Here is a 5,906-nt window from a genome sequence, read left to right on the forward strand (position 1 = left end):
AGGTTTGGGCCTGGTTAGTACTTGGATGGGAGACCGCCTGGGAATACCAGGTGCTGTAAGCTTTTTGGAAACTTTTCACTTAGTATATAATAATTTTGCCAAAAAATAGAGTCAATGCCTGATCTCTGAATATTAGCAGGTTTGGGCCTGGTTAGTACATGGTTTGGAGACTGCCTGGGAATACAAGGTGCTTTAAACTTTTTGGAAAATTTCACGATTTATATAATAATCTTGCAAAAAAAAAAAAAAAAAAAAAAAAAGTCAATGCCCGATATCTGAATCTTAGCAGGTTAGGTCTGGTTAGTACTTGGATGAGAGACTGCCTAGGAATACCAGGTGCTTTAAACGTTTGGGTTTTCTTTCCTACTTATATAATGTACTGGTGATTAGATGGGCTGGTCTTTAAATAGCCCTCTCTTTGCAGCAGTCTTCGCTTACGGCCATACCAACCTGGCTATGCCCGATCTCGTCTGCTCTCGGAAGCTAAGCAGGTTTGGGCCTGGTTAGTACCTGGATGGGAGACCGCCTGGGAATACCAGGTGCTGTAAGCTTTTTGGAAACTTTTCACTTAGTATATAATAATTTTGCCAAAAAATAGAGTCAATGCCCGATCACTGAATATTAGCAGGTTTGGGCCTGGTTAGTACATGGTTTGGAGACTGCCTGGGAATACCAGGTGCTTTAAACTTTTTGGAAAATTTCACGATTTATATAATAATCTTGCAAAAAAAAAAAAAAAAAAAAAGAGTCAATGCCCGATCTCTGAATCTTACCAGGTTTAGGTTCTGTTAGTACTTGGATGAGAGACTGCCTAGGAATACCAGGTGCTTTAAGCTTTTTTGAAACTTTTCACTTTGTATATAATAATTTAGCCAAAAAATAGAGTCAATGCCCGATCTCTGAATATTAGCAGGTTTGGGCCTGGTTAGTACATGGATGGGAGACTGCCTGGGAATACCAGGTGCTTTAAACTTTTTGGAAATTTTCACGATTTATATAATAATCTTGCAAAAAAAAAAAAAAAAAAAAAAAATGAGTCAATGCCCGATCTCTGAATCTTACCAGGTTTAGGTCTGGTTAGTACTTGGATGAGAGACTGCCTAGGAATACCAGGTGCTTTAAGCTTTTTTTGAAACTTTTCACTTTGTATATAATAATTTAGCCAAAAAATAGAGTCAATGCCCGATCTCTGAATATTAGCAGGTTTGGGCCTGGTTAGTACATGGATAGGAGACTGCCTGGGAATACCAGGTGCTTTAAACTTTTTGGAAAATTTCACGATTTATATAATAATCTTGCAAAAAAAAAAAAAAAAGTCAATGCCCGATATCTGAATCTTAGCAGGTTTAGGTCTGGTTAGTACTTGGATGAGAGACTGCCTAGGAATACCAGGTGCTTTAAGCTTTTGGGTTTTCTTTCCTACTTATATAATGTACTGGCGATTAGATGGGATGGTCTTTAAATAGCCCTCTCTTTGCAGCAGTCTTCGCTTACGGCCATACCAACCTGGCTATGCCCGATCTTGTCTGCTCTCGGAGGCTAAGCAGGTTTGGGCCTGGTTAGTACTTGGATGGGAGACCGCCTGGGAATACCAGGTGCTGTAAGCTTTTTGGAAACTTTTCACTTAGTATATAATAATTTTGCCAAAAAATAGAGTCAATGGCCCGATCTCTGAATATTAGCAGGTTTGGGCCTGGTTAGTACATGGTTTGGAGACTGCCTGGGAATACCAGTGCTTTAAACTTTTTGGAAAATTTCACCGATTTATATAATAATCTTGCAAAAAAAAAAAAAAAGTCCAATGCCCGATATCTGAATCTTAGCAGGTTTAGGTCTGGTTAGTACTTGGATGGAGACTGCCTAGGAATACCAGGTGCTTTAAGCTTTTGGGTTTTCTTTCCTACTTATATAATGTACTGGTGATTAGATGGGCTGGTCTTTAAATAGCCTCTCTTTGCAGCAGTCTTCGCTGCGGCCATACCAACCCTGGCTATGCCCGATCTCGTCTGCTCTCGGAAGCTAAGCAGGTTGGGCCTGGTTAGTACTTGGATGGGAGACCGCCTGGGAATACCAGGTGCTGTAAGCTTTTTGGAAAACTTTTCACTTAGTTTATAATAATTTTGCCAAAAAAAAAGAGTCAATGCCCGATCTCTGAATATTAGCAGGTTTGGGCCTGGTTAGTACATGGTTTGGAGACTGCCTGGGAATACCAGGTGCTTTAAACTTTTTGGAAAATTTCACGATTTATAATAATAATCTTGCAAAAAAAAAAAAAAAAAAAAAAAAAAAGAGTCAATGCCCGATCTCTGAATCTTACCAGGTTTAGGTCTGGTTAGTACTTGGATGAGAGACTGCTAGGAATACCAGGTGCTTTAAAGGCTTTTTTGAAACTTTTCACTTTGTATATAATAATTTAGCCAAAAAATAGAGTAATGCCCGATCTCTGAATATTAGCAGGTTTGGGCCTGGTTAGTACATGGATAGGAGACTGCCTGGGAATACCAGGTGCTTTAAACTTTTTGGAAAATTTCACGATTTTATATAATAATCTTTGCAAAAAAAAAAAAAAAAAAGTCAATGCCCGATATCTGAATCTTAGCAGGGTTTAGGTCTGGTTAGTACTTGGATGAGAGACTGCCTAGGAATACCAGGTGCTTTAAAGCTTTTGGGTTTTCTTTGCTACTTATATAATATACCGGTGATTAGATGGGCTGGTCTTTAAATAGCCCTCTCTTTGCAGCAGTCTTCGCTTACGGCCATACCAACCTGGCTATGCCCGATCTCATCTGCTCTCGGAAGCTAAAGCAGGTTTGGGCCTGGTTAGTACGTTGGATGGGAGACCGGCCTGGGGAATACCCAGGTGCTGTAAGCTTTTTGGAAACTTTTCACTTAGTATATAATAATTTTGCCAAAAAATAGAGTCCAATGCCCGATCTCGGAATATTAGCAGGTTTGGGCCTGGTTAGTACATGGTTTGGAGACTGCCTGGGAATACCACGGTGCTTTAAACTTTTTGGAAAATTTCACGATTTATATAATAATCTTGCAAAAAAAAAAAAAAAAAAAAAAAAAAAAAGTCAATGCCCGATATCTGAATCTTAGCAGGTTTAGGTTCTGGTTAGTACTTGGATGAGAGACTGCCTAGGAATACCAGGTGCTTTAAGCTTTTGGGTTTTCTTTCCTACTTATATAATGTACTGGCGATTAGATGGGATGGTCTTTAAATAGCCCTCGTCTTTGCAGCAGTCTTCGCTTACGGCCAATACCACCTGAGGGCGCTAGAGAGCTACAGGAAGTGTTGGCTGCAGTTTGGAGAGGAAGGCTCTCCTCCATTTTGGATTTTTCTGTTAGTGTTTGTTTGTTGAGTTGTTTTTGGACTTTTAGTTTATTTTTTGTGTGGTTTTTTCAGTTTTAAAACCACCTAACAGCAGCATCTTGCTGGCTGGAGGGTGGTTAATTTTTTTGTTTGTATTTTTTACAATGGATGGATTATTGGCAAACGACACTGGACTGGCTGGAGAATCACGCATGGCAAACGACACTGGACTGGCTGGAGAAACACGCATGGCAAACGACACTGGATCGGCTGGGAGAGACACGTAAGGCAAACGACACTGGACTGGCTGGAGAGACACGTATGGCAAACGACACTGGATTGGCTGGAGAGACACGTAAGGCCAAACGACACTGGACTGGCTGGAGAGACACGCATGGCAAACGACCCTGGACTGGAGTATCGACAACGAGCAGGACACGGTAAAAAACAAGATGCAAGAGATAAATTTGGTGAAAGGAAATACTTAAAGGAGGCAACTGTGATTGTGAATGTGGAGAACGTAAATGAGGTGAGAGCTGTGGATATTATTAAAGCGGTGACGGACAAATGTGGATATGGGAAAATCTTAGCACTAAGGCCAAGACAAGGAAAGGAATATGAACTGACAATGGAAAAAGAAGAAACATGTGATGAACTGACTGAGGGATTGTTAATTAAAGGAGTGAACTGTGAAATAAAGAAACTGCAAAATAGAGATTATGTTGTTTCCTTCATGCACCTGCCCGTCTACCTTGATGATAAAGACATTTTTAGAAAATTGGAGGGATGGGGAGTTAATCCCATATCAAAATTAAAAAGAAGATGCTACCGGGCACTGAAATAGAGGATGGAACAAGGTTTTTAAAAGTGCGATTCCCCAAGGAGGTGGCATCATTGCCCTACAGCACAAAGCTGGAAACAGCAGAAGGGCCGCAGTACTTTAGGGTGATGCACAGCCACCAGGTGAAGACCTGTAAGCTGTGCATGAGCCCAGATCACCTGCTTAAAGAATGCCCTGAATTTAAGTGTCACAAGTGCGAGGAAAGGGGACATTTCGCAAGGGACTGCAACGCGGTCAGATGCCCGGAGTGTCAAAAATTTTTTAAATAAGTGTGAGTGTTGGATGGAGGGAGAGGAAGGAGGTCTGGAGCATCAGGTGGACGGACAGGTGCATGAAGGAAACACTGAAGAGGAAGGAGATACTGATGAAGGACAAGGGGATGAAGGATTACCACAGAAGGAAACAGGAGGAGGAACAGGCAACCAAGAGAAAGAAGAAGAAGGAAAAAATAATTTTATGGATGAGGAACAAACAGTAGAACAGAATACTCAATGGACAGAAATGGAAATTATCGGACAGTTTTAAAAATCTTTTGGATAATGTGGAGAGTGATGGACAAGGAATGCATGATCAAAACAAAGAAATGGGCAGTGAAGAAGAAACAAGGATGGACAACATGGGAAAAGACAGAGGGGAGAGAGGACAAAGTAGAAGGAGAACATTAAAGGTAAAACCAAATGTGGAAAATGTAAGAAAAAAGTTAATGACAAGGGGCCGAGTAAAAAGTGTAAACAGATATGAAGTGTTAAGAGTGCTGGAGGGAGAAGATAAATAGTGTTTTTTAGGTATTTATTTTTATTTCTTTTAATGGTTTTAAGTTGTGTTACTTTTAATGCAAGGGGACTGATGGACATGGGTAAATTTGAAAAGGTGAAGAAATGTGTAAAAGAGAGGATGTGATTTTATTACAAGAAACTAACTGGAGGGAAGAGTACATGACTGAAATAAGGAAAAGGTGGAGTGGAGAGATTTTTTATAACAATGGTGATGGGAGGCTGGGTAGAGGAGTTGCAATTTTAATAAAAAAGAAACTGTGGGGTATCATGTAAAAATATATAATGACATAGATGGGAAATGTATTGCGGTTGAAATGGAGTACGAGGAGAAAAGTTATTGTAGTTAATATTCATGCACCAACTGTAGAGATGAAAAAGAAGGAATATTTTAATGTATTAAGAGATTTTTTAAAAAACATAAAAAGTTATTATGATGGGTGATTTTAATACCGTTTTCAGTAAATTAGAAATTGGTGAGGGAATGGTTTTTAAAAATGATAAAGGAAGAAAAGAACTGAAATTATTAATGGAGAAAAATAATATGATTGATGTATGGAGAGAAGAAAAAAATGAAAAAGAAAGAATATTCAAGGAGGCATTAGTAGGGAATTTTATGTGTAAGACGAGGATTGATTTTATTTTGTGTACAAGGAACATTGAAGGATTTATCGGTAATATTAAATATGAAGAATCAAGCTTAAGTGACCATAAACCAATTTTTATGCAAGTAGACTGGAGTTCAGTGAAAAGAGGGCCGGGTGTATGGGTTTTAAATGTAGAGGTTTTGAAGAATGAGGCGTATGTTTAAGTATTAAAGAAATTATTGAAAAAGAAAGGAATGAATGTACAGTGAAGATAAAGGATATGGTGGGAAAATGTTAAATATTTAGTTAAAAAATTCACAATAAAATATTGCAAATTAATACAGATATGTAAGAGGAAGAAGGAGAGAGAAATAGAGAAAAATTGGAAA

General features: G+C 38.9%; 3 non-coding genes and 2 pseudogenes across 3 annotated transcripts in view; all 5 read left to right on the top strand.

Annotated features, from left to right (window-relative positions):
• The window catches only part of LOC113082581 (5S ribosomal RNA), a 119-nt gene extending 57 nt beyond the window's left edge, over positions 1-62 (top strand). The window contains exon 1 of the ribosomal RNA XR_003282770.1: positions 1-62. This exon is cut by the window's left edge and continues 57 nt beyond it. This is a non-coding gene — a ribosomal RNA (5S ribosomal RNA).
• A 370-nt stretch (positions 63-432) lies between these two features.
• Positions 433-551, top strand: LOC113082516 (5S ribosomal RNA). The gene has a single exon (XR_003282712.1). It is a non-coding gene; the product is annotated as a 5S ribosomal RNA (ribosomal RNA).
• Positions 552-1,488: 937 nt separating this feature from the next.
• Positions 1,489-1,607, top strand: LOC113082525 (5S ribosomal RNA). Its single transcript, XR_003282721.1, has one exon. It is a non-coding gene; the product is annotated as a 5S ribosomal RNA (ribosomal RNA).
• Positions 1,608-1,968: 361 nt separating this feature from the next.
• LOC113082531 (uncharacterized) lies at positions 1,969-2,086 on the top strand (annotated as a pseudogene).
• Positions 2,087-2,748: 662 nt separating this feature from the next.
• LOC113082532 (uncharacterized) lies at positions 2,749-2,872 on the top strand (annotated as a pseudogene).
• Positions 2,873-5,906: the final 3,034 nt, after the last annotated feature.

This window comes from Carassius auratus, unplaced genomic scaffold, assembly GCF_003368295.1.
Source record: "Carassius auratus strain Wakin unplaced genomic scaffold, ASM336829v1 scaf_tig00036493, whole genome shotgun sequence".
NCBI lineage: Eukaryota > Metazoa > Chordata > Actinopteri > Cypriniformes > Cyprinidae > Carassius > Carassius auratus.